Here is a 21,075-nt window from a genome sequence, read left to right as displayed (position 1 = left end):
GAAAAAGGGGGGTGCAACACGACGACTTCCTAGGGGGTCACCCATCCTAGTACTACTCTCACCCAAGCACGCTTAACTGCGGAGTTCTTATGGGATCCGATGCATTAGTGTTGGTATGATCGCACCCGAAATACTATCCATGCTTATTGCTTTTATGTCTTAAAGGACGCAGAACCTCCTTTGTTTTCGTACGCGAGGCGTGGGACCCACGTGACCGATCGGCTCCGTTCCAAAAATACGAAAACCATGAACCATGAAGCGGATGCCACCTGAGCATAGAAATAGCAAGAAAGAAAAAAAAACAAAAAAAACCGCACGTAAAAACTAAAAAAACGCAAACGGCCAACGAAAAAGGGGGGGTGCAACACGAGGACTTCCCAGGGGGTCACCCATCCTAGTACTACTCTCGCCCAAGCACGCTTCACAGCGGAGCGGAGTTCTGATGGGATCCGGTGCATTAGTGCTGGTATGATCGCACCCGAAATACTATCCATGCTTATTGCTTTTATGTCTTAAAAGACGTAGAACCTCCTTTGTTTTCGTACGCGAGGCGTGGGACCCACGTGACCGATCAACTCCGTTGCAAAAATACGAAAACCATGAACCATGAAGCGGAGGCCACGCGAGCATAGAAATAGCAAGAAAGAAAAAAAAAACAAAAAAAACCACACGTAAAATCGAAAAAAACGCAAACGGGCAACGAAAAAGGGGGGTGCAACACGAGGACTTCCCAGGGGGTCACCCATCCTAGTACTACTCTCGCCCAAGCACGCTTCACAGCGGAGTTCTGATGGGATCCGGTGCATTAGTGCTGGTATGATCGCACCCGAAATACTATCCATGCTTATTGCTTTTATGTCTTAAAAGACGCAGAACCTCCTTTGTTTTCGTACGCGAGGCGTGGGACCCACGTGACCGATCGGCTCCGTTCCAAAAATACGAAAAGCATCAACCATGAAGCGGAGGCCACCCGAGCATAGAAATAGCAAGAAAGAAAAAAAAAACAAAAAAAAAACCGCACGTAAAATCTAAGAAAACGCAAACGGGCAACGAAAAAGGGGGTGCAACACGAGGACTTCCCAGGGGGTCACCCATCCTAGTACTACTCTCGCCCAAGCACGCTTAACTGCGGAGTTCTGATGGGATCCGGTGCATTAGTGCTGGTATGATCGCACCCGAAATACTATCCATGCTTATTGCTTTTATGTCTTAAAAGACGCAGAACCTCCTTTGTTTTCGTACGCGAGGCGTGGGACCCACGTGACCGATCAACTCCGTTGCAAAAATACGAAAACCATGAACCATGAAGCGGAGGCCACGCGAGCATAGAAAATTGCAAGAAAGAAAAAAAAACAAAAAAAACCACACGTAAAATCTAAAAAAACGCAAACGGGCAACGAAAAAGGGGGGTGCAACACGAGGAGTTCCCAGGGGGTCACCCATCCTAGTACTACTCTCGCCCAAGCACGCTTCACAGCGGAGTTCTGATGGGATCCGGTGCATTAGTGCTGGTATGATCGCACCCGAAATACTATCCATGCTTATTGCTTTTATGTCTTAAAAGACGCAGAACCTCCTTTGTTTTCGTACGCGAGGCGTGGGACCCACGTGACCGATCGGCTCCGTTCCAAAAATACGAAAAGCATCAACCATGAAGCGGAGGCCACCCGAGCATAGAAATAGCAAGAAAGAAAAAAAAAACAAAAAAAAACCGCACGTAAAATCTAAGAAAACGCAAACGGGCAACGAAAAAGGGGGTGCAACACGAGGACTTCCCAGGGGGTCACCCATCCTAGTACTACTCTCGCCCAAGCACGCTTAACTGCGGAGTTCTGATGGGATCCGGTGCATTAGTGCTGGTATGATCGCACCCGAAATACTATCAATGCTTATTGCTTTTATGTCTTAAAAGACGCAGAACCTCCTTTGTTTTCGTACGCGAGGCGTGGGACCCACGTGACCGATCAACTCCGTTGCAAAAATACGAAAACCATGAACCATGAAGCGGAGGCCACGCGAGCATAGAAATAGCAAGAAAGAAAAAAAAAACAAAAAAAACCACACGTAAAATCTAAAAAAATGCAAACGGGCAACGAAAAAGGGGGGTGCAACACGACAACTTCCCAGGGGGTCACCCATCCTAGTACTACTCTCGCCCAAGCACGCTTCACAGCGGAGTTCTGATGGGATCCGGTGCATTAGTGCTGGTATGATCGCACCCGAAATACTATCCATGCTTATTGCTTTTATGTCTTAAAAGACGCAGAACCTCCTTTGTTTTCGTACGCGAGGCGTGGGACCCACGTGACCGATCGGCTCCGTTCCAAAAATACGAAAAGCATCAACCATGAAACGGAGGCCACCCGAGCATAGAAATAGCAAGAAAGAAAAAAAAACAAAAAAAAACCGCACGTAAAATCTAAAAAAACGCAAACGGGCAACGAAAAAGGGGGTGCAACACGAGGACTTCCCAGGGGGCACCCATCCTAGTACTACTCTCGCCCAAGCACGCTTAACTGCGGAGTTCTGATGGGATCCGGTGCATTAGTGCTGGTATGATCGCACCCGAAATACTATCCATGCTTATTGCTTTTATGTCTTAAAAGACGCAGAACCTCCTCTGTTTTCGTACGCCAAGCGTGGGACCCACGTGACCGATCGGCTCCGTTCCAAAAATACGAAAACCATGAACCATGAAACGGAGGCCACCCGAGCATAGAAATAGCAAGAAAGAAAAAAAAAACAAAAAAAAACCGTGCGTAAAATCTTAAAAAACGCAAACGGGCAACGAAAAAGGGAGGTGCAACACGAGGACTTCCCAGGGGGTCACCCATCCTAGTACTACTCTCGCCCAAGCACGCTTAACTGCGGAGTTCTTATGGGATCCGGTGCATTAGTGCTGGTATGATCGCACCCGAAATACTATCCATGCTTATTGCTTTTATGTCTTAAAAGACGCAGAACCTCCTTTGTTTTCGTACGCGACGCGTGGGACCCACGTGACCGATCGACTCCGTTCCAAAAATACGAAAACCACGAACCATGAAGCGGAGGCCACCCGAGCATAGAAATAGCAAGAAAGAAAAAAAAACAAAAAAAACCGCACGTAAAATCTAAAAAAACGCAAACGGGCAATGAAAAAGGGGGGGTGTAACACGAGGACTTCCCAGGGGGTCAACCATCCTAGTACTACTCACGCCCAAGCACGCTTAACTGCGGAGTTCTGATGGGATCCGGTGCATTGGTGCTGGTATGATCGCACCCGAAATACTATCCATGCTTATTGCTTTTATGTCTTAAAAGACGCAGAACCTCCTTTGTTTTCGTACGCGAGGCGTGGGACCCACTTGACCGATCGGCTCCGTTCCAAAAATACGAAAACCATGAACCATGAAGCGGAGGCCACGCGAGCATAGAAATAGCAAGAAAGAAAAAAAAAACAAAAAAAACCACACGTAAAATCTAAAAAAACGCAAACGGGCAACGAAAAAGGGGGGTGCAACACGAGGACTTCCCAGGGGGTCACCCATCCTAGTACTACTCTCGCCCAAGCACGCTTCACAGCGGAGTTCTGATGGGATCCGGTGCATTAGTGCTGGTATGATCGCACCCGAAATACTATCCATGCTTATTGCTTTTATGTCTTAAAAGACGCAGAACCTCCTTTGTTTTCGTACGCGAGGCGTGGGACCCACGTGACCGATCGGCTCCGTTCCAAAAATACGAAAAGCATCAACCATGAAGCGGAGGCCACCCGAGCATAGAAATAGCAAGAAAGAAAAAAAAAACAAAAAAAAAACCGCACGTAAAATCTAAGAAAACGCAAACGGGCAACGAAAAAGGGGGTGCAACACGAGGACTTCCCAGGGGGTCACCCATCCTAGTACTACTCTCGCCCAAGCACGCTTAACTGCGGAGTTCTGATGGGATCTGGTGCATTAGTGCTGGTATGATCGCACCCGAAATACTATCCATGCTTATTGCTTTTATGTCTTAAAAGACGCAGAACCTCCTTTGTTTTCGTACGCGAGGCGTGGGACCCACGTGACCGATCAACTCCGTTGCAAAAATACGAAAACCATGAACCATGAAGCGGAGGCCACGCGAGCATAGAAATAGCAAGAAAGAAAAAAAAAACAAAAAAAACCACACGTAAAATCTAAAAAAACGCAAACGGGCAACGAAAAAGGGGGGTGCAACACGAGGACTTCCCAGGGGGTCACCCATCCTAGTACTACTCTCGCCCAAGCACGCTTCACAGCGGAGTTCTGATGGGATCCGGTGCATTAGTGCTGGTATGATCGCACCCGAAATACTATCCATGCTTATTGCTTTATGTCTTAAAAGACGCAGAACCTCCTTTGTTTTCGTACGCGAGGCGTGGGACCCACGTGACCGATCGGCTCCGTTCCAAAAATACGAAAAGCATCAACCATGAAGCGGAGGCCACCCGAGCATAGAAATAGCAAGAAAGAAAAAAAAAACAAAAAAAAAACCGCACGTAAAATCTAAGAAAACGCAAACGGGCAACGAAAAAGGGGGTGCAACACGAGGACTTCCCAGGGGGTCACCCATCCTAGTACTACTCTCGCCCAAGCACGCTTAACTGCGGAGTTCTGATGGGATCCGGTGCATTAGTGCTGGTATGATCGCACCCGAAATACTATCAATGCTTATTGCTTTTATGTCTTAAAAGACGCAGAACCTCCTTTGTTTTCGTACGCGAGGCGTGGGACCCACGTGACCGATCAACTCCGTTGCAAAAATACGAAAACCATGAACCATGAAACGGAGGCCACGCGAGCATAGAAATAGCAAGAAAGAAAAAAAAACAAAAAAAACCACACGTAAAATCAAAAAAAATGCAAACGGGCAACGAAAAAGGGGGGTGCAACACGACAACTTCCCAGGGTCACCCATCCTAGTACTACTCTCGCCCAAGCACGCTTCACAGCGGAGTTCTGATGGGATCCGGTGCATTAGTGCTGGTATGATCGCACCCGAAATACTATCCATGCTTATTGCTTTTATGTCTTAAAAGACGCAAAACCTCCTTTGTTTTCGTACGCGAGGCGTGGGACCCACGTGACCGATCGGCTCCGTTCCAAAAATACGAAAAGCATCAACCATGAAACGGAGGCCACCCGAGCATAGAAATAGCAAGAAAGAAAAAAAAAACAAAAAAAAACCGCACGTAAAATCTAAAAAAACGCAAACGGGCAACGAAAAAGGGGGTGCAACACGAGGACTTCCCAGGGGGCACCCATCCTAGTACTACTCTCGCCCAAGCACGCTTAACTGCGGAGTTCTGATGGGATCCGGTGCATTAGTGCTGGTATGATCGCACCCGAAATACTATCAATGCTTATTGCTTTTATGTCTTAAAAGACGCAGAACCTCCTCTGTTTTCGTACGCCAAGCGTGGGACCCACGTGACCGATCGGCTCCGTTCCAAAAATACGAAAACCATGAACCATGAAACGGAGGCCACCCGAGCATAGAAATAGCAAGAAAGAAAAAAAAAACAAAAAAAAACCGTGCGTAAAATCTTAAAAAACGCAAACGGGCAACGAAAAAGGGAGGTGCAACACGAGGACTTCCCAGGGGGTCACCCATCCTAGTACTACTCTCGCCCAAGCACGCTTAACTGCGGAGTTCTTATGGGATCCGGTGCATTAGTGCTGGTATGATCGCACCCGAAATACTATCCATGCTTATTGCTTTTATGTCTTAAAAGACGCAGAACCTCCTTTGTTTTCGTACGCGACGCGTGGGACCCACGTGACCGATCGACTCCGTTCCAAAAATACGAAAACCACGAACCATGAAGCGGAGGCCACCCGAGCATAGAAATAGCAAGAAAGAAAAAAAAACAAAAAAAAACCGCACGTAAAATCTAAAAAAACGCAAACGGGCAATGAAAAAGGGGGGGTGTAACACGAGGACTTCCCAGGGGGTCAACCATCCTAGTACTACTCACGCCCAAGCACGCTTAACTGCGGAGTTCTGATGGGATCCGGTGCATTGGTGCTGGTATGATCGCACCCGAAATACTATCCATGCTTATTGCTTTTATGTCTTAAAAGACGCAGAACCTCCTTTGTTTTCGTACGCGAGGCGTGGGACCCACTTGACCGATCGGCTCCGTTCCAAAAATACGAAAACCATGAACCATGAAGCGGAGGCCACCCGAGCATAGAAATAGCAAGAAAGAAAAAAAAACAAAAAAAAAACCGCACGTAAAATCTAAAAAAACGCAAACGGGCAACGAAAAAGGGGGGTGCAACACGAGGACTTCCCAGGGGGTCACCCATCCTAGTACTACTCTCACCCAAGCACGCTTCACTGCGGAGTTCTGATGGGATCCAGTGCATTAGTGCTTGTATGATCGCACCTGAAATACTATCCATTCTTATTACTTTTATGTCTTAAAAGACGCAGAACCTCCTTTGTTTTCGTACGCTAGGCGTGGGACCCACGTGACGGATCGGCTCCGTTCCAAAAATACGAAAACTATCACCCATGAAGCGGAGGCCACCCGAGCATAGAAATAGCAAGAAAGAAAAAAACAAAAAAAAAACCGCACGTAAAATCTAAAAAAACGCAAACGGGCAACGAAAATAGGGGGGTTCAACACGAGGACTTCCCAGGGGGTCACCCATCCTAGTACTACTCTCGCCCAAGCACGCTTCACAGCGGAGTTCTGATGGGATCCGGTGCATTAGTGCTGGTATGATCGCACCCGAAATACTATCCATGCTTATTGCTTTTATGTCTTAAAAGACGCAGAACCTCCTTTGTTTTCGTACGCGAGGCGTGGGACCCACGTGACCGATCAACTCCGTTGCAAAAATACGAAAACCATGAACCATGAAGCGGAGGCCACGCGAGCATAGAAATAGCAAGAAAGAAAAAAAAAACAAAAAAAACCACACGTAAAATCTAAAAAAACGCAAACGGGCAACGAAAAAGGGGGGTGCAACACGAGGACTTCCCAGGGGGTCACCCATCCTAGTACTACTCTCGCCCAAGCACGCTTCACAGCGGAGTTCTGATGGGATCCGGTGCATTAGTGCTGGTATGATCGCACCCGAAATACTATCCATGCTTATTGCTTTTATGTCTTAAAAGACGCAGAACCTCCTTTGTTTTCGTACGCGAGGCGTGGGACCCACGTGACCGATCGGCTCCGTTCCAAAAATACGAAAAGCATCAACCATGAAGCGGAGGCCACCCGAGCATAGAAATAGCAAGAAAGAAAAAAAAAACAAAAAAAAACCGCACGTAAAATCTAAGAAAACGCAAACGGGCAACGAAAAAGGGGGTGCAACACGAGGACTTCCCAGGGGGTCACCCATCCTAGTACTACTCTCGCCCAAGCACGCTTAACTGCGGAGTTCTGATGGGATCCGGTGCATTAGTGCTGGTATGATCGCACCCGAAATACTATCAATGCTTATTGCTTTTATGTCTTAAAAGACGCAGAACCTCCTTTGTTTTCGTACGCGAGGCGTGGGACCCACGTGACCGATCAACTCCGTTGCAAAAATACGAAAACCATGAACCATGAAGCGGAGGCCACGCGAGCATAGAAATAGCAAGAAAGAAAAAAAAAACAAAAAAAACCACACGTAAAATCTAAAAAAATGCAAACGGGCAACGAAAAAGGGGGGTGCAACACGACAACTTCCCAGGGGGTCACCCATCCTAGTACTACTCTCGCCCAAGCACGCTTCACAGCGGAGTTCTGATGGGATCCGGTGCATTAGTGCTGGTATGATCGCACCCGGAATACTATCCATGCTTATTGCTTTTATGTCTTAAAAGACGCAGAACCTCCTTTGTTTTCGTACGCGAGGCGTGGGACCCACGTGACCGATCGGCTCCGTTCCAAAAATACGAAAAGCATCAACCATGAAACGGAGGCCACCCGAGCATAGAAATAGCAAGAAAGAAAAAAAAAACAAAAAAAAACCGCACGTAAAATCTAAAAAAACGCAAACGGGCAACGAAAAAGGGGGTGCAACACGAGGACTTCCCAGGGGGCACCCATCCTAGTACTACTCTCGCCCAAGCACGCTTAACTGCGGAGTTCTGATGGGATCCGGTGCATTAGTGCTGGTATGATCGCACCCGAAATACTATCCATGCTTATTGCTTTTATGTCTTAAAAGACGCAGAACCTCCTCTGTTTTCGTACGCCAAGCGTGGGACCCACGTGACCGATCGGCTCCGTTCCAAAAATACGAAAACCATGAACCATGAAACGGAGGCCACCCGAGCATAGAAATAGCAAGAAAGAAAAAAAAAACAAAAAAAAACCGTGCGTAAAATCTTAAAAAACGCAAACGGGCAACGAAAAAGGGAGGTGCAACACGAGGACTTCCCAGGGAGTCACCCATCCTAGTACTACTCTCGCCCAAGCACGCTTAACTGCGGAGTTCTTATGGGATCCGGTGCATTAGTGCTGGTATGATCGCACCCGAAATACTATCCATGCTTATTGCTTTTATGTCTTAAAAGACGCAGAACCTCCTTTGTTTTCGTACGCGACGCGTGGGACCCACGTGACCGATCGACTCCGTTCCAAAAATACGAAAACCACGAACCATGAAGCGGAGGCCACCCGAGCATAGAATTAGCAAGAAAGAAAAAAAACAAAAAAAACCGCACGTAAAATCTAAAAAAACGCAAACGGGCAATGAAAAAGGGGGGGTGTAACACGAGGACTTCCCAGGGGGTCAACCATCCTAGTACTACTCACGCCCAAGCACGCTTAACTGCGGAGTTCTGATGGGATCCGGTGCATTGGTGCTGGTATGATCGCACCCGAAATACTATCCATGCTTATTGCTTTTATGTCTTAAAAGACGCAGAACCTCCTTTGTTTTCGTACGCGAGGCGTGGGACCCACTTGACCGATCGGCTCCGTTCCAAAAATACGAAAACCATGAACCATGAAGCGGAGGCCACCCGAGCATAGAAATAGCAAGAAAGAAAAAAAAACAAAAAAAAACCGCACGTAAAATCTAAAAAAACGCAAACGGGCAACGAAAAAGGGGGGTGCAACACGAGGACTTCCCAGGGGGTCACCCATCCTAGTACTACTCTCACCCAAGCACGCTTAACTGCGGAGTTCTGATGGGATCCAGTGCATTAGTGCTTGTATGATCGCACCCGAAATACTATCCATTCTTATTACTTTTATGTCTTAAAAGACGCAGAACCTCCTTTGTTTTCGTACGCTAGGCGTGGGACCCACGTGACCGATCGGCTCCGTTCCAAAAATACGAAAACTATCACCCATGAAGCGGAGGCCACCCGAGCATAGAAATAGCAAGAAAGAAAAAAACAAAAAAAAAACCGCACGTAAAATCTAAAAAAACGCAAACGGGCAACGAAAATAGGGGGGTTCAACACGAGGACTTCCCAGGGGGTCACCCATCCTAGTACTACTCTCGCCCAAGCACGCTTCACAGCGGAGTTCTGATGGGATCCGGTGCATTAGTGCTGGTATGATCGCACCCGAAATACTATCCATGCTTATTGCTTTTATGTCTTAAAAGACGCAGAACCTCCTTTGTTTTCGTACGCGAGGCGTGGGACCCACGTGACCGATCGGCTCCGTTCCAAAAATAAGAAAAGCATCAACCATGAAACGGAGGCCACCCGAGCATAGAAATAGCAAGAAAGAAAAAAAAAACAAAAAAAAACCGCACGTAAAATCTAAAAAAACGCAAACGAGCAACGAAAAAGGGGGTGCAACACGAGGACTTCCCAGGGGGTCACCCATCCTAGTACTACTCTCGCCCAAGCACGCTTAACTGCGGAGTTCTGATGGGATCCGGTGCATTAGTGCTGGTATGATCGCACCCGAAATACTATCCATGCTTATTGCTTTTATGTCTTAAAAGACGCAGAACCTCCTCTGTTTTCGTACGCCAAGCGTGGGACCCACGTGACCGATCGGCTCCGTTCCAAAAATACGAAAACCATGAACCATGAAACGGAGGCCACCCGAGCATAGAAATAGCAAGAAAGAAAAAAAAAACAAAAAAAAACCGTGCGTAAAATCTAAAAAAACGCAAACGGGCAACGAAAAAGGGGGGTGCAACACGAGGACTTCCCAGGGGGTCACCCATCCTAGTACTACTCTCGCCCAAGCACGCTTAACTGCGGAGTTCTTATGGGATCCGGTGCATAAGTGCCGGTATGATCGCACCCGAAATACTATCCATGCTTATTGCTTTTATGTCTTAAAAGACGCAGAACCTCCTTTGTTTTCGTACGCGAGGCGTGGGACCCACGTGACCGATCGACTCCGTTCCAAAAATACGAAAACCACGAACCATGAAGCGGAGGCTACCCGAGCATAGAAATAGCAAGAAAGAAAAAAAACAAAAAAACCGCACGTAAAATCTAAAAAAACGCAAACGGGCAATGAAAAAGGGGGGTGTAACACGAGGACTTCCCAGGGGGTCAACCATCCTAGTACTACTCACGCCCAAGCACGCTTAACTGCGGAGTTCTGATGGGATCCGGTGCATTGGTGCTTGTATGATCGCACCCGAAATACTATCCATGCTTATTGATTTTATGTCTTAAAAGACGCAGAACCTCCTTTGTTTTCGTACGCTAGGCGTGGGACCCACGTGACCGATCGGCTCCGTTCCAAAAATACGAAAACTATCACCCATGAAGCGGAGGCCACCCGAGCATAGAAATAGCAAGAAAGAAAAAAACAAAAAAAAAACCGCACGTAAAATCTAAAAAAACGCAAACGGGCAACGAAAATAGGGGGGTTCAACACGAGGACTTCCCAGGGGGTCACCCATCCTAGTACTACTCTCGCCCAAGCACGCTTAACTACGGAATTCTTATGGGATCCGATGCATTAGTGTTGGTATGATCGCACCCGAAATACTATCCATGCTTATTGCTTTTATGTCTTAAAGGACGCAGAACCTCCTTTGTTTTCGTACGCGAGGCGTGGGACCCACGTGACCGATCGGCTCCGTTCCAAAAATACGAAAAGCATCAACCATGAAACGGAGGCCACCTGAGCATAGAAATAGCAAGAAAGAAAAAAAAAACAAAAAAAAAACCGCACGTAAAATCTAAAAAAACGCAAACGGGCAACGAAAAAGGGGGGGTGCAACACGAGGACTTCCCAGGGGGTCACCCATCCTAGTACTACTCTCGCCCAAGCACGCTTAACTGCGGAGTTCTGATGGGATCCGGCGCATTAGTGCTGGTATGATCGCACCCGAAATACTATCCATGCTTATTGCTTTTATGTCTTAAAAGACGCAGAACCTCCTCTGTTTTCGTAAGCCAAGCGTGGGACCCACGTGACCGATCGGCTCCGTTCCAAAAATACGAAAACCATGAACCATGAAACGGAGGCCACCCGAGCATAGAAATAGCAAGAAAGAAAAAAAAAACAAAAAAAAACCGTGCGTAAAATCTAAAAAAACGCAAACGGGCAACGAAAAAGGGGGGTGCAACACGAGGACTTCCCAGGGGGTCACCCATCCTAGTACTACTCTCGCCCAAGCACGCTTAACTGCGGAGTTCTTATGGGATCCGGTGCATTAGTGCTGGTATGATCGCACCCGAAATACTATCCATGCTTATTGCTTTTATGTTTTAAAAGACGCAGAACCTCCTTTGTTTTCGTACGCGAGGCGTGGGACCCACGTGACCGATCGACTCCGTTCCAAAAATACGAAAACCACGAACCATGAAGCGGAGGCTACCCGAGCATAGAAATAGCAAGAAAGAAAAAAAAACAAAAAAAACTGCACGTAAAATCTAAAAAAACGCAAACGGGCAATGAAAAAGGGGGTGTAACACGAGGACTTCCCAGGGGGTCAACCATCCTAGTACTACTCACGCCCAAGCACGCTTAACTGCGGAGTTCTGATGGGATCCGGTGCATTGGTGCTGGTATGATCGCACCCGAAATACTATCCATGCTTATTGCTTTTATGTCTTAAAAGACGCAGAACCTCCTTTGTTTTCGTATGCGAGGCGTGGGACCCACTTGACCGATCGGCTCCGTTCCAAAAATACAAAAACCATGAACCATGAAGCGGAGGCCACCCGAGCATAGAAATAGCAAGAAAGAAAAAAAAAACAAAAAAAACCGCACGTAAAATCTAAAAAAACGCAAACGGGCAACGAAAAAGGGGGGTGCAACACGAGGACTTCCCAGGGGGTCACCCATCCCAGTACTACTCTCGCCCAAGCACGCTTAACTGCGGAGTTCTGATGGGATCCAGTGCATTAATGCTTGTATGATCGCACCCGAAATACTATCCATTCTTATTACTTTTATGTCTTAAAAGACGCACAACCTCCTTTGTTTTCGTACGCTAGGCGTGGGACCCACGTGACCGATCGGCTCCGTTCCAAAAATACGAAAACTATCACCCATGAAGCGGAGGCCACCCGAGCATAGAAATAGCAAGAAAGAAAAAAACAAAAAAAAAACCGCACGTAAAATCTAAAAAAACGCAAACGGGCAACGAAAATAGGGGGGTTCAACACGAGGACTTCCCAGGGGGTCACCCATCCTAGTACTACTCTCGCCCAAGCACGCTTAACTTTGGAGTTCTGATGGGATCCGGTGCATTAGTGCTGGTATGATCGCACCCGAAATACTATTCATGCTTATTGCTTTTATATCTTAAAAGACGCAGAACCTCCTTTGTTTTCGTACGCGAGGCTTGGAACCCACGTGACCGATCGGCTCTGTTCCACAAAAACGAAAACCATCAACCATGAAGCGGAGGCCACCCGAGCATAGAAATAGCAAGAAAGAAAAAAAAAACAAAAAAAAACCGCACGTAAAATTTAAAAAAACGCAAATGGGCAACGAAAAAGGGGGGTGCAACACGAGGACTTCCCAGGGGGTTACCCATCCTAGTACTACTCTCGCCCAAGCACGCTTAACTGCGGAGTTCTGATGGGATCCGGTGAATTAGTGCTGGTATGATCGCACCCGAAATACTATCCATGCTTATTGCTTTTATGTCTTAAAAGACGCAGAACCTCCTTTGTTTTCGTACGCGAGGCGTGGGACCCACGTGACCGATCAGCTCCGTTCCAAAAATACGAAAACCATGAACCATGAAGCGGAGGCCACGCGAGCATAGAAATAGCAAGAAAGAAAAAAAAAACAAAAAAAACCACACGTAAAATCTAAAAAAACGCAAACGGGCATCGAAAAAGGGGGGTGCAACACGACAACTTCCCAGGGGGTCACCCATCCTAGTACTACTCTCGCCCAAGCACGTTTCACAGCGGAGTTCTGATGGGATCCGGTGCATTAGTGCTGGTATGATCGCACCCGAAATACTATCCATGCTTATTGCTTTTATGTCTTAAAAGACGCAGAACCTCCTTTGTTTTCGTACGCGAGGCGTGGGACCCACGTGACCGATCGGCTCCGTTCCAAAAATACGAAGAGCATCAACCATGAAGCGGAGGCCACCCGAGCATAGAAATAGCAAGAAAGAAAAAAAAACAAAAAAAAAACCGCACGTAAAATCTAAAAAAACGCAAACGGGCAACGAAAAAGGGGGGTGGAACACGACAACTTCCCAGGGGGTCACCCATCCTAGTACTACTCTCGCCCAAGCACGCTTCACAGCGGAGTTCTGATGGGATCCGATGCATTAGTGCTGGTATGATCGCACCCGAAATACTATCCATGCTTATTGCTTTTATGTCTTAAAAGACGCAGAACCTCCTTTGTTTTCGTACGCGAGGCGTGGGACCCACGTGACCGATCGGCTCCGTTCCAAAAATACGAAAAGCATCAACCATGAAGCGGAGGCCACCCGAACATAGAAATAGCAAGAAAGAAAAAAAAACAAAAAAAAACCGCACGTAAAATCTAAAAAAACGGAAACGGGCAACGAAAAAGGGGGTGCAACACGAGGACTTCCCAGGGGGCACCCATCCTAGTACTACTCTCGCCCAAGCACGCTTAACTGCGGAGTTCTGATGGGATCCGGTGCATTAGTGCTGGTATGATCGCACCCGAAATACTATCCATGCTTATTGCTTTTATGTCTTAAAAGACGCAGAACCTCCTCTGTTTTCGTACGCCAAGCGTGGGACCCACGTGACCGATCGGCTCCGTTCCAAAAATACGAAAACCATGAACCAGAAAATGGAGGCCACCCGAGCATAGAAATAGCAAGAAAGAAAAAAAAACAAAAAAAAAACCGCACGTAAAATCTAAAAAAACGCAAACGGGCAACGAAAAAGGGGGGTGCAACACGAGGACTTCCCAGGGGGTCACCCATCCTAGTACTACTCTCGCCCAAGCACGCTTAACTACGGAATTCTTATGGGATCCGATGCATTAGTGTTGGTATGATCGCACCCGAAATACTATCCATGCTTATTGCTTTTATGTCTTAAAGGACGCAGAACCTCCTTTGTTTTCGTACGCGAGGCGTGGGACCCACGTGACCGATCGGCTCCGTTCCAAAAATACGAAAACCATTAACCATGAAGCGGAGGCCACCTGAGCATAGAAATAGCAAGAAAGAAAAAAAAACAAAAAAAACCGCACGTAAAAACTAAAAAAACGCAAACGGCCAACGAAAAAGGGGGGGTGCAACACGAGGACTTCCCAGGGGGTCACCCATCCTAGTACTACTCTCGCCCAAGCACGCTTCACAGCGGAGTTCTGATGGGATCCGGTGCATTAGTGCTGGTATGATCGCACCCGAAATACTATCCATGCTTATTGCTTTTATGTCTTAAAAGACGCAGAACCTCCTTTGTTTTCGTACGCGAGGCGTGGGACCCACGTGACCGATCAGCTCCGTTCCAAAAATACGAAAACCATGAACCATGAAACGGAGGCCACGCGAGCATAGAAATAGCAAGAAAGAAAAAAAAAACAAAAAAAACCACACGTAAAATCTAAAAAAACGCAAACGGGCAACGAAAAAGGGGGGTGCAACACGAGGACTTCCCAGGGGGTCACCCATCCTAGTACTACTCTCGACCAAGCACGCTTCACAGCGGAGTTCTGATGGGATCCGGTGCATTAGTGCTGGTATGATCGCACCCGAAATACTATCCATGCTTATTGCTTTTATGTCTTAAAAGACGCAGAACCTCCTTTGTTTTCGTACGCGAGGCGTGGGACCCACGTGACCGATCGGCTCCGTTCCAAAAATACGAAAACCATTAACCATGAAGCGGAGGCCACCCGAGCATAGAAATAGCAAGAAAGAAAAAAAAAACAAAGAAAAAAACCGCACGTAAAATCTAAGAAAACGCAAACGGGCAACGAAAAAGGGGGTGCAACACGAGGACTTCCCAGGGGGTCACCCATCCTAGTACTACTCTCGCCCAAGCACGCTTAACTGCGGAGTTCTGCTGGGATCCGGTGCATTAGTGCTGGTATGATCGCACCCGAAATACTATCCATGCTTATTGCTTTTATGTCTTAAAAGACGCAGAACCTCCTTTGTTTTCGTACGCGAGGCGTGGGACCCACTTGACCGATCGGCTCCGTTCCAAAAATACGAAAAGCATCAACCATGAAGCGGAGGCCACCCGAGCATAGAAATAGGAAGAAAGAAAAAAAACAAAAAAACCGCACGTAAAATCTAAAAAAACGCAAACGGGCAACGAAAATGGGGGGGTGCAACACGAGGACTTCCCAGGGGGTAACCCATCCTAGTACTACTCACGCCCAAGCACGCTTAACTGCGGAGTTCTGATGTGATCCGGTGCATTAGTGCTGGTATGATCGCACCCGAAATACTATCCATGCTTATTGCTTTTATGTCTTAAAAGACGCAGAACCTCCTTTGTTTTCGTACGCGAGGCGTGGGACCCATTTGACCGATCGGCTCCGTTCCAAAAATACGAAAACCATGAACCATGAAGCGGAGGTCACCCGAGCGTAGAAATAGCAAGAAAGAAAAAAAACAAAAAAAACCGCACGTAAAATCTAAAAAAACGCAAACGGGCAACGAAAAAGGGGGGGTGCAACACGAGGACTTCCCAGGGGGTCACCCATCCTAGTACTACTCTCGCCCAAGCACGCTTAACTGCGGAGTTCTGATGGGATCCAGTGCATTAGTGCTGGTATGATCGCACACGAAATACTAACCATTCTTATTACTTTTATGTCTTAAAAGACGCAGAACCTCCTTTGTTTTCGTACGCGAGGCGTGGGACCCACGTGACCGATCGGCTCCGTTCCAAAAATACGAAAACCATGAACCATGAAACGGAGGCCACCCGAGCATAGAAATAGCAATAAAGAAAAAAAAAACCGTGCGTAAAATCTAAAAAAACGCAAACGGGCAACGAAAAAGGGGGGTGCAACACGAGGACTTCCCACGGGGTCACCCATCCTAGTACTACTCTCGCCCAAGCACGCTTAACTGCGGAGTTCTTATGGGATCCGGTGCATTAGTGCTGGTATGATCGCACCCGAAATACTATCCATGCTTATTGCTTTTATGTCTTAAATGATGCAGAACCTCCTTTGTTTTCGTACGCGAGGCGTGGGACCCACTTGACCGATCGGCTCCGTTCCAAAAATACGAAAACCATGAACCATGAAGCGGAGGCCACCCGAGCATAGAAATAGCAAGAAAGAAAAAAAAACAAAAAAAAACCGCACGTAAAATCTAAAAAAACGCAAACGGGCAACGAAAAAGCAGGTGCAACACGAGGACTTCCCAGGGGGTCACCCATCCTAGTACTACTCTCGCCCAAGCACGCTTCACAGCGGAGTTCTGATGGGATCCGTTGCATTAGTGCTTGTATGATCGCACCCGAAATACTATCCATGTTTATTGCTTTTATGTCTTAAAAGACGCAAAACCTCCTTTGTTTTCGTACGCGAGGTGTGGGACCCACGTGACCGATCGGCTCCGTTCCAAAATTACGAAAACCATCAACCATGAAGCGGAGGCCACCCGAGCATAGAAATAGCAAGAAAGAAAAAAAAACAAAAAAAAAACCGCACGTAAAATCTAAAAAAACGCAAACAGGCAACGAAAAAGGGGGGTGCAACACGAGGACTTCCCAGGGGGTCACCCATCCTAGTACTACTCTCGCCCAAGCATGCTTAACTGCGGAGTTCTTATGGGATCCGGTGCATTAGTGCTGGTATGATCGCACCCGAAATACTATCCATGCTTATTGCTTTTATGTCTTAAAAGACGCAGAACCTCCTTTGTTTTCGTACGCGAGGCGTGGGACCCACGTGACCGATCGGCTCCGTTCCAAAAATACGAAAACCATGAACCATGAAACGGAGGCCACCCGAGCATAGAAAAAGCAAGAAAGAAAAAAAAAACAAAAAAAAACCGCACTTAAAATCTAAAAAAACGCAAACGGGCAACGAAAAAGGGGGGTGCAACACGAGGACTTCCCAGGGGGTCACCCATCCTAGTACTACTCTCGCCCAAGCACGCTTAACTGCGGAGTTCTTATGGGATCTGATGCATTAGTGCTGGTATGAGCGCACCCGAAATACTATCCATGCTTATTGCTTTTATGTCTTAAAAGACGCAGAACCTCCTTTGTTTTCGTACGCGAGGCGTGGGACCAACGTGACCGATCGGCTCCGTTCCAAAAATACGAAAACCATGAACCATGAAGCGGAGGCCACCCGAACATAGAAATAGCAAGAAAGAAAAAAAAACAAAAAAAACCGCACGTAAAAACTAAAAAAACGCAAACGGGCAACGAAAAAGGGGGGATGCAACACGAGGACTTCCCAGGGGGCCACCCATCCTAGTACTACTCTCGCCCAAGCACGCTTCACAGCGGAGTTCTGATGGGATCCGGTGCATTAGTGCTGGTATGATCGCACCCAAAATACTATCCATGCTTATTGCTTTTATGTCTTAAAAGACGCAGAACCTCCTTTGTTTTCGTATGCGAGGCGTGGGACCCACGTGACCGATCGGCTCCGTTCCAAAAATACGAAAAGCATCAACCATGAAGCGGAGGCCACCCGAGCATAGAAATAGCAAGAAAGAAAAAAAAACAAAAAAAAAACCGCACGTAAAATCTAAAAAAACGCAAACGGGCAACGAAAAAGGGGGTGCAACACGAGGACTTCCCAGGGGGCACCCATCCTAGTACTACTCTCGCCCAAGCACGCTTCACAGCGGAGTTCTGATGGGATCCGTTGCATTAGTGCTGGTATGATCGCACCTGAAATACTATCAATGCTTATTGCTTTTATGTCTTAAAAGACGCAGAACCTCCTTTGTTTTCGTACGCGAGGCGTGGGACCCACGTGACCGATCGGTTCCGTTCCAAAAATACGAAAACCAGCAACCATGAAGCGGAGGCCACCCGAGCATAGAAATAGCAAGAAAGAAAAAAAAACAAAAAAAAAACCGCACGTAAAATCTAAAAAAACGCAAACAGGCAATGAAAAAGGGGGGTGCAACACGACGACTTCCCAGGGGGTCACCCATCCTAGTACTACTCTCGCCCAAGCACACTTAACTGCGGAGTTCTGATGGGATCCAGTGCATTAGTGCTGGTATGATCGCACCCGAAATACTATCCATTCTTATTACTTTTATGTCTTAAAAGACGCAGAACCTCCTTTGTTTTCGTACGCGAGGCGTGGGACCCACGTGACCGATCGGCTCCGTTCCAAAAATACGAAAACCATGAACCATGAAACGGAGGCCACCCGAGCATAGAAATAGCAAGAAAGAAAAAAAAACCGTGCGTAAAATCTAAAAAAACGCAAACGGGCAACGAAAAAGGGAGGTGCAACACGAGGACTTCCCACGGGGTCACCCATCCTAGTACTACTCTCGCCCAAGCACGCTTAACTGCGGAGTTCTTATGGGATCCGGTGCATTAGTGCTGGTATGATCGCACCCGAAATACTATCCATGCTTATTGCTTTTATGTCTTAAAAGATGCAGAACCTCCTTTGTTTTCGTACGCGAGGCGTGGGACCCACTTGACCGATCGGCTCCGTTCCAAAAATACGAAAACCATGAACCATGAAGCGGAGGCCACCCGAGCATAGAAATAGCAAGAAAGAAAAAAAAACAAAAAAAAACCGCACGTAAAATCTAAAAAAACGCAAACGGGCAACGAAAAAGCAGGTGCAACACGAGGACTTCCCAGGGGGTCACCCATCCTAGTACTACTCTCACCCAAGCACGCTTCACAGCGGAGTTCTGATGGGATCCGTTGCATTAGTGCTGGTATGATCGCACCCGAAATACTATCCATGTTTATTGCTTTTATGTCTTAAAAGACGCAAAACCTCCTTTGTTTTCGTACGCGAGGCGTGGGACCCACGTGACCGATCGGCTCCGTTCCAAAATTACGAAAACCATCAACCATGAAGCGGAGGCCACCCGAGCATAGAAATAGCAAGAAAGAAAAAAAAACAAAAAAAAACCGCACGTAAAATCTAAAAAAACGCAAACAGGCAACGAAAAAGGGGGGTGCAACACGAGGACTTCCCAGGGGGTCACCCATCCTAGTACTACTCTCGCCCAAGCATGCTTAACTGCGGAGTTCTTATGGGATCCGGTGCATTAGTGCTGGTATGATCGCACCCGAAATACTATCCATGCTTATTGCTTTTATGTCTTAAAAGACGCAGAACCTCCTTTGTTTTCGTACGCGAGGCGTGGGACCCACGTGACCGATCGGCTCCGTTCCAAAAATACGAAAACCATGAACCATGAAACGGAGGCCACCCGAGCATAGAAAAAGCAAGAAAGAAAAAAAAAACAAAAAAAAACCGCACTTAAAATCTAAAAAAACGCAAACGGGCAACGAAAAAGGGGGGTGCAACACGAGGACTTCCCAGGGGGTCACCCATCCTAGTACTACTCTCGCCCAAGCACGCTTAACTGCGGAGTTCTTATGGGATCTGATGCATTAGTGCTGGTATGAGCGCACCCGAAATACTATCCATGCTTATTGCTTTTATGTCTTAAAAGACGCAGAACCTCCTTTGTTTTCGTACGCGAGGCGTGGGACCCACGTGACCGATCGGCTCCGTTCCAAAAATACGAAAACCATGAACCATGAAGTGGAGGCCACCCGAACATAGAAATAGCAAGAAAGAAAAAAAAACAAAAAAAACCGCACGTAAAAACTAAAAAAACGCAAACGGGCAACGAAAAAGGGGGGATGCAACACGAGGACTTCCCAGGGGGCCACCCATCCTAGTACTACTCTCGCCCAAGCACGCTTCACAGCGGAGTTCTGATGGGATCCGGTGCATTAGTGCTGGTATGATCGCACCCAAAATACTATCCATGCTTATTGCTTTTATGTCTTAAAAGACGCAGAACCTCCTTTGTTTTCGTATGCGAGGCGTGGGACCCACGTGACCGATCGGCTCCGTTCCAAAAATACGAAAAGCATCAACCATGAAGCGGAGGCCACCCGAGCATAGAAATAGCAAGAAAGAAAAAAAACAAAAAAAAACCGCACGTAAAATCTAAAAAAACGCAAACGGGCAACGAGAAAAAGGGGGTGCAACACGAGGACTTCCCAGGGGGTCACCCATCCTAGTACTACTCTCGCCCAAGCACGCTTCACAGCGGAGTTCTGATGGGATCCGTTGCATTAGTGCTGGTATGATCGCACCTGAAATACTATCCATGCTTATTGCTTTTATGTCTTAAAAGACGCAGAACCTCCTTTGTTTTCGTACGCGAGGCGTGGGACCCACGTGACCGATCGGCTCCGTTCCAAAAATACGAAAACCAGCAACCATGAAGCGGAGGCCACCCGAGCATAGAAATAGCAAGAAAGAAAAAAAAACAAAAAAAAACCGCACGTAAAATCTAAAAAAAAGCAAACAGGCAATGAAAAAGGGGGGTGCAACACGACGACTTCCTAGGGGGTCACCCATCCTAGTACTACTCTCGCCCAAGCACGCTTAACTGCGGAGTTCTGATGGGATCCGGTGCATTAGTGCTGGTATGGTCGCACCCGAAATACTATCCATGCTTATTGCTTTTATGTCTTAAAAGACGTAGAACCTCCTTTGTTTTCGTACGCGAGGCGTGGGACCCA

The 21,075-nt window shown here is 47.2% G+C and overlaps 61 non-coding genes across 61 annotated transcripts; all 61 read right to left on the bottom strand.

Moving 5' to 3' along the window:
* Positions 1–8: 8 nt before the first annotated feature.
* Positions 9–127, bottom strand: LOC145150921 (5S ribosomal RNA). Its single transcript, XR_013731727.1, has one exon. It is a non-coding gene; the product is annotated as a 5S ribosomal RNA (ribosomal RNA).
* Positions 128–356: 229 nt separating this feature from the next.
* LOC145150539 (5S ribosomal RNA) lies at positions 357–480 on the bottom strand. The gene has a single exon (XR_013731359.1). It is a non-coding gene; the product is annotated as a 5S ribosomal RNA (ribosomal RNA).
* Positions 481–709: 229 nt separating this feature from the next.
* On the bottom strand, positions 710–828 carry LOC145144277 (5S ribosomal RNA). Its single transcript, XR_013725288.1, has one exon. It is a non-coding gene; the product is annotated as a 5S ribosomal RNA (ribosomal RNA).
* A 230-nt stretch (positions 829–1,058) lies between these two features.
* LOC145145966 (5S ribosomal RNA) lies at positions 1,059–1,177 on the bottom strand. Its single transcript, XR_013726916.1, has one exon. It is a non-coding gene; the product is annotated as a 5S ribosomal RNA (ribosomal RNA).
* Positions 1,178–1,406: 229 nt separating this feature from the next.
* On the bottom strand, positions 1,407–1,525 carry LOC145145272 (5S ribosomal RNA). The gene has a single exon (XR_013726253.1). It is a non-coding gene; the product is annotated as a 5S ribosomal RNA (ribosomal RNA).
* Positions 1,526–1,754: 229 nt separating this feature from the next.
* LOC145145850 (5S ribosomal RNA) lies at positions 1,755–1,873 on the bottom strand. Its single transcript, XR_013726804.1, has one exon. It is a non-coding gene; the product is annotated as a 5S ribosomal RNA (ribosomal RNA).
* Positions 1,874–2,102: 229 nt separating this feature from the next.
* LOC145147901 (5S ribosomal RNA) lies at positions 2,103–2,221 on the bottom strand. The gene has a single exon (XR_013728798.1). It is a non-coding gene; the product is annotated as a 5S ribosomal RNA (ribosomal RNA).
* Positions 2,222–2,449: 228 nt separating this feature from the next.
* On the bottom strand, positions 2,450–2,567 carry LOC145145886 (5S ribosomal RNA). The gene has a single exon (XR_013726838.1). It is a non-coding gene; the product is annotated as a 5S ribosomal RNA (ribosomal RNA).
* A 230-nt stretch (positions 2,568–2,797) lies between these two features.
* LOC145138893 (5S ribosomal RNA) lies at positions 2,798–2,916 on the bottom strand. The gene has a single exon (XR_013721779.1). It is a non-coding gene; the product is annotated as a 5S ribosomal RNA (ribosomal RNA).
* Positions 2,917–3,145: 229 nt separating this feature from the next.
* LOC145147605 (5S ribosomal RNA) lies at positions 3,146–3,264 on the bottom strand. The gene has a single exon (XR_013728504.1). It is a non-coding gene; the product is annotated as a 5S ribosomal RNA (ribosomal RNA).
* Positions 3,265–3,493: 229 nt separating this feature from the next.
* Positions 3,494–3,612, bottom strand: LOC145144276 (5S ribosomal RNA). Its single transcript, XR_013725287.1, has one exon. It is a non-coding gene; the product is annotated as a 5S ribosomal RNA (ribosomal RNA).
* A 230-nt stretch (positions 3,613–3,842) lies between these two features.
* On the bottom strand, positions 3,843–3,961 carry LOC145155581 (5S ribosomal RNA). The gene has a single exon (XR_013736014.1). It is a non-coding gene; the product is annotated as a 5S ribosomal RNA (ribosomal RNA).
* A 229-nt stretch (positions 3,962–4,190) lies between these two features.
* On the bottom strand, positions 4,191–4,309 carry LOC145144274 (5S ribosomal RNA). Its single transcript, XR_013725285.1, has one exon. It is a non-coding gene; the product is annotated as a 5S ribosomal RNA (ribosomal RNA).
* Positions 4,310–4,538: 229 nt separating this feature from the next.
* LOC145145733 (5S ribosomal RNA) lies at positions 4,539–4,657 on the bottom strand. Its single transcript, XR_013726691.1, has one exon. It is a non-coding gene; the product is annotated as a 5S ribosomal RNA (ribosomal RNA).
* Positions 4,658–4,885: 228 nt separating this feature from the next.
* On the bottom strand, positions 4,886–5,002 carry LOC145150525 (5S ribosomal RNA). Its single transcript, XR_013731346.1, has one exon. It is a non-coding gene; the product is annotated as a 5S ribosomal RNA (ribosomal RNA).
* Positions 5,003–5,231: 229 nt separating this feature from the next.
* LOC145145885 (5S ribosomal RNA) lies at positions 5,232–5,349 on the bottom strand. The gene has a single exon (XR_013726837.1). It is a non-coding gene; the product is annotated as a 5S ribosomal RNA (ribosomal RNA).
* A 230-nt stretch (positions 5,350–5,579) lies between these two features.
* LOC145138886 (5S ribosomal RNA) lies at positions 5,580–5,698 on the bottom strand. Its single transcript, XR_013721775.1, has one exon. It is a non-coding gene; the product is annotated as a 5S ribosomal RNA (ribosomal RNA).
* Positions 5,699–5,928: 230 nt separating this feature from the next.
* Positions 5,929–6,047, bottom strand: LOC145147604 (5S ribosomal RNA). Its single transcript, XR_013728503.1, has one exon. It is a non-coding gene; the product is annotated as a 5S ribosomal RNA (ribosomal RNA).
* Positions 6,048–6,277: 230 nt separating this feature from the next.
* LOC145150243 (5S ribosomal RNA) lies at positions 6,278–6,396 on the bottom strand. Its single transcript, XR_013731065.1, has one exon. It is a non-coding gene; the product is annotated as a 5S ribosomal RNA (ribosomal RNA).
* Positions 6,397–6,625: 229 nt separating this feature from the next.
* On the bottom strand, positions 6,626–6,744 carry LOC145148888 (5S ribosomal RNA). The gene has a single exon (XR_013729752.1). It is a non-coding gene; the product is annotated as a 5S ribosomal RNA (ribosomal RNA).
* A 229-nt stretch (positions 6,745–6,973) lies between these two features.
* Positions 6,974–7,092, bottom strand: LOC145144273 (5S ribosomal RNA). Its single transcript, XR_013725284.1, has one exon. It is a non-coding gene; the product is annotated as a 5S ribosomal RNA (ribosomal RNA).
* A 229-nt stretch (positions 7,093–7,321) lies between these two features.
* Positions 7,322–7,440, bottom strand: LOC145145615 (5S ribosomal RNA). The gene has a single exon (XR_013726579.1). It is a non-coding gene; the product is annotated as a 5S ribosomal RNA (ribosomal RNA).
* A 229-nt stretch (positions 7,441–7,669) lies between these two features.
* On the bottom strand, positions 7,670–7,788 carry LOC145147899 (5S ribosomal RNA). The gene has a single exon (XR_013728796.1). It is a non-coding gene; the product is annotated as a 5S ribosomal RNA (ribosomal RNA).
* Positions 7,789–8,017: 229 nt separating this feature from the next.
* Positions 8,018–8,135, bottom strand: LOC145145884 (5S ribosomal RNA). Its single transcript, XR_013726836.1, has one exon. It is a non-coding gene; the product is annotated as a 5S ribosomal RNA (ribosomal RNA).
* A 230-nt stretch (positions 8,136–8,365) lies between these two features.
* On the bottom strand, positions 8,366–8,484 carry LOC145146011 (5S ribosomal RNA). Its single transcript, XR_013726959.1, has one exon. It is a non-coding gene; the product is annotated as a 5S ribosomal RNA (ribosomal RNA).
* Positions 8,485–8,712: 228 nt separating this feature from the next.
* On the bottom strand, positions 8,713–8,831 carry LOC145147602 (5S ribosomal RNA). Its single transcript, XR_013728501.1, has one exon. It is a non-coding gene; the product is annotated as a 5S ribosomal RNA (ribosomal RNA).
* Positions 8,832–9,060: 229 nt separating this feature from the next.
* Positions 9,061–9,179, bottom strand: LOC145148654 (5S ribosomal RNA). The gene has a single exon (XR_013729528.1). It is a non-coding gene; the product is annotated as a 5S ribosomal RNA (ribosomal RNA).
* A 229-nt stretch (positions 9,180–9,408) lies between these two features.
* On the bottom strand, positions 9,409–9,527 carry LOC145148887 (5S ribosomal RNA). The gene has a single exon (XR_013729751.1). It is a non-coding gene; the product is annotated as a 5S ribosomal RNA (ribosomal RNA).
* Positions 9,528–9,756: 229 nt separating this feature from the next.
* On the bottom strand, positions 9,757–9,875 carry LOC145145496 (5S ribosomal RNA). The gene has a single exon (XR_013726466.1). It is a non-coding gene; the product is annotated as a 5S ribosomal RNA (ribosomal RNA).
* Positions 9,876–10,105: 230 nt separating this feature from the next.
* Positions 10,106–10,224, bottom strand: LOC145155967 (5S ribosomal RNA). The gene has a single exon (XR_013736394.1). It is a non-coding gene; the product is annotated as a 5S ribosomal RNA (ribosomal RNA).
* A 226-nt stretch (positions 10,225–10,450) lies between these two features.
* On the bottom strand, positions 10,451–10,569 carry LOC145149951 (5S ribosomal RNA). The gene has a single exon (XR_013730786.1). It is a non-coding gene; the product is annotated as a 5S ribosomal RNA (ribosomal RNA).
* Positions 10,570–10,798: 229 nt separating this feature from the next.
* LOC145150869 (5S ribosomal RNA) lies at positions 10,799–10,917 on the bottom strand. The gene has a single exon (XR_013731680.1). It is a non-coding gene; the product is annotated as a 5S ribosomal RNA (ribosomal RNA).
* A 232-nt stretch (positions 10,918–11,149) lies between these two features.
* LOC145154286 (5S ribosomal RNA) lies at positions 11,150–11,268 on the bottom strand. Its single transcript, XR_013734764.1, has one exon. It is a non-coding gene; the product is annotated as a 5S ribosomal RNA (ribosomal RNA).
* Positions 11,269–11,498: 230 nt separating this feature from the next.
* Positions 11,499–11,617, bottom strand: LOC145154500 (5S ribosomal RNA). Its single transcript, XR_013734972.1, has one exon. It is a non-coding gene; the product is annotated as a 5S ribosomal RNA (ribosomal RNA).
* A 227-nt stretch (positions 11,618–11,844) lies between these two features.
* LOC145147601 (5S ribosomal RNA) lies at positions 11,845–11,963 on the bottom strand. Its single transcript, XR_013728500.1, has one exon. It is a non-coding gene; the product is annotated as a 5S ribosomal RNA (ribosomal RNA).
* A 229-nt stretch (positions 11,964–12,192) lies between these two features.
* On the bottom strand, positions 12,193–12,311 carry LOC145148014 (5S ribosomal RNA). Its single transcript, XR_013728913.1, has one exon. It is a non-coding gene; the product is annotated as a 5S ribosomal RNA (ribosomal RNA).
* Positions 12,312–12,540: 229 nt separating this feature from the next.
* Positions 12,541–12,659, bottom strand: LOC145146339 (5S ribosomal RNA). Its single transcript, XR_013727288.1, has one exon. It is a non-coding gene; the product is annotated as a 5S ribosomal RNA (ribosomal RNA).
* Positions 12,660–12,889: 230 nt separating this feature from the next.
* Positions 12,890–13,008, bottom strand: LOC145140114 (5S ribosomal RNA). The gene has a single exon (XR_013722084.1). It is a non-coding gene; the product is annotated as a 5S ribosomal RNA (ribosomal RNA).
* A 229-nt stretch (positions 13,009–13,237) lies between these two features.
* LOC145148722 (5S ribosomal RNA) lies at positions 13,238–13,356 on the bottom strand. The gene has a single exon (XR_013729593.1). It is a non-coding gene; the product is annotated as a 5S ribosomal RNA (ribosomal RNA).
* Positions 13,357–13,586: 230 nt separating this feature from the next.
* LOC145150724 (5S ribosomal RNA) lies at positions 13,587–13,705 on the bottom strand. The gene has a single exon (XR_013731532.1). It is a non-coding gene; the product is annotated as a 5S ribosomal RNA (ribosomal RNA).
* Positions 13,706–13,933: 228 nt separating this feature from the next.
* On the bottom strand, positions 13,934–14,051 carry LOC145145883 (5S ribosomal RNA). Its single transcript, XR_013726835.1, has one exon. It is a non-coding gene; the product is annotated as a 5S ribosomal RNA (ribosomal RNA).
* Positions 14,052–14,281: 230 nt separating this feature from the next.
* LOC145149682 (5S ribosomal RNA) lies at positions 14,282–14,400 on the bottom strand. The gene has a single exon (XR_013730534.1). It is a non-coding gene; the product is annotated as a 5S ribosomal RNA (ribosomal RNA).
* Positions 14,401–14,629: 229 nt separating this feature from the next.
* On the bottom strand, positions 14,630–14,748 carry LOC145144272 (5S ribosomal RNA). Its single transcript, XR_013725283.1, has one exon. It is a non-coding gene; the product is annotated as a 5S ribosomal RNA (ribosomal RNA).
* A 229-nt stretch (positions 14,749–14,977) lies between these two features.
* LOC145147615 (5S ribosomal RNA) lies at positions 14,978–15,096 on the bottom strand. Its single transcript, XR_013728513.1, has one exon. It is a non-coding gene; the product is annotated as a 5S ribosomal RNA (ribosomal RNA).
* Positions 15,097–15,327: 231 nt separating this feature from the next.
* Positions 15,328–15,446, bottom strand: LOC145140859 (5S ribosomal RNA). Its single transcript, XR_013722316.1, has one exon. It is a non-coding gene; the product is annotated as a 5S ribosomal RNA (ribosomal RNA).
* Positions 15,447–15,673: 227 nt separating this feature from the next.
* LOC145144552 (5S ribosomal RNA) lies at positions 15,674–15,792 on the bottom strand. Its single transcript, XR_013725565.1, has one exon. It is a non-coding gene; the product is annotated as a 5S ribosomal RNA (ribosomal RNA).
* A 228-nt stretch (positions 15,793–16,020) lies between these two features.
* Positions 16,021–16,139, bottom strand: LOC145139545 (5S ribosomal RNA). Its single transcript, XR_013721937.1, has one exon. It is a non-coding gene; the product is annotated as a 5S ribosomal RNA (ribosomal RNA).
* A 220-nt stretch (positions 16,140–16,359) lies between these two features.
* LOC145155246 (5S ribosomal RNA) lies at positions 16,360–16,478 on the bottom strand. Its single transcript, XR_013735696.1, has one exon. It is a non-coding gene; the product is annotated as a 5S ribosomal RNA (ribosomal RNA).
* A 228-nt stretch (positions 16,479–16,706) lies between these two features.
* Positions 16,707–16,825, bottom strand: LOC145150803 (5S ribosomal RNA). The gene has a single exon (XR_013731615.1). It is a non-coding gene; the product is annotated as a 5S ribosomal RNA (ribosomal RNA).
* Positions 16,826–17,055: 230 nt separating this feature from the next.
* On the bottom strand, positions 17,056–17,174 carry LOC145144705 (5S ribosomal RNA). Its single transcript, XR_013725710.1, has one exon. It is a non-coding gene; the product is annotated as a 5S ribosomal RNA (ribosomal RNA).
* A 230-nt stretch (positions 17,175–17,404) lies between these two features.
* Positions 17,405–17,523, bottom strand: LOC145148534 (5S ribosomal RNA). Its single transcript, XR_013729414.1, has one exon. It is a non-coding gene; the product is annotated as a 5S ribosomal RNA (ribosomal RNA).
* Positions 17,524–17,752: 229 nt separating this feature from the next.
* LOC145147810 (5S ribosomal RNA) lies at positions 17,753–17,871 on the bottom strand. Its single transcript, XR_013728699.1, has one exon. It is a non-coding gene; the product is annotated as a 5S ribosomal RNA (ribosomal RNA).
* A 229-nt stretch (positions 17,872–18,100) lies between these two features.
* Positions 18,101–18,218, bottom strand: LOC145150809 (5S ribosomal RNA). Its single transcript, XR_013731621.1, has one exon. It is a non-coding gene; the product is annotated as a 5S ribosomal RNA (ribosomal RNA).
* A 230-nt stretch (positions 18,219–18,448) lies between these two features.
* LOC145147063 (5S ribosomal RNA) lies at positions 18,449–18,567 on the bottom strand. The gene has a single exon (XR_013727979.1). It is a non-coding gene; the product is annotated as a 5S ribosomal RNA (ribosomal RNA).
* Positions 18,568–18,786: 219 nt separating this feature from the next.
* LOC145142440 (5S ribosomal RNA) lies at positions 18,787–18,905 on the bottom strand. The gene has a single exon (XR_013723498.1). It is a non-coding gene; the product is annotated as a 5S ribosomal RNA (ribosomal RNA).
* A 228-nt stretch (positions 18,906–19,133) lies between these two features.
* LOC145150458 (5S ribosomal RNA) lies at positions 19,134–19,252 on the bottom strand. The gene has a single exon (XR_013731283.1). It is a non-coding gene; the product is annotated as a 5S ribosomal RNA (ribosomal RNA).
* Positions 19,253–19,481: 229 nt separating this feature from the next.
* On the bottom strand, positions 19,482–19,600 carry LOC145144703 (5S ribosomal RNA). Its single transcript, XR_013725708.1, has one exon. It is a non-coding gene; the product is annotated as a 5S ribosomal RNA (ribosomal RNA).
* Positions 19,601–19,830: 230 nt separating this feature from the next.
* On the bottom strand, positions 19,831–19,949 carry LOC145148533 (5S ribosomal RNA). The gene has a single exon (XR_013729413.1). It is a non-coding gene; the product is annotated as a 5S ribosomal RNA (ribosomal RNA).
* A 229-nt stretch (positions 19,950–20,178) lies between these two features.
* On the bottom strand, positions 20,179–20,297 carry LOC145147808 (5S ribosomal RNA). Its single transcript, XR_013728697.1, has one exon. It is a non-coding gene; the product is annotated as a 5S ribosomal RNA (ribosomal RNA).
* Positions 20,298–20,526: 229 nt separating this feature from the next.
* Positions 20,527–20,645, bottom strand: LOC145149156 (5S ribosomal RNA). The gene has a single exon (XR_013730012.1). It is a non-coding gene; the product is annotated as a 5S ribosomal RNA (ribosomal RNA).
* Positions 20,646–20,874: 229 nt separating this feature from the next.
* Positions 20,875–20,993, bottom strand: LOC145145048 (5S ribosomal RNA). The gene has a single exon (XR_013726041.1). It is a non-coding gene; the product is annotated as a 5S ribosomal RNA (ribosomal RNA).
* Positions 20,994–21,075: the final 82 nt, after the last annotated feature.

This window comes from Lactuca virosa, chromosome 1, assembly GCF_052849685.1.
Source record: "Lactuca virosa cultivar CGN04683 chromosome 1, Lactuca_virosa_CGN04683_v6, whole genome shotgun sequence".
Lineage (NCBI taxonomy): Eukaryota > Viridiplantae > Streptophyta > Magnoliopsida > Asterales > Asteraceae > Lactuca > Lactuca virosa.
The sequence above is the reverse complement of the archived record's forward strand: the minus strand, read 5'-3'. Positions and strand labels throughout refer to the sequence as shown.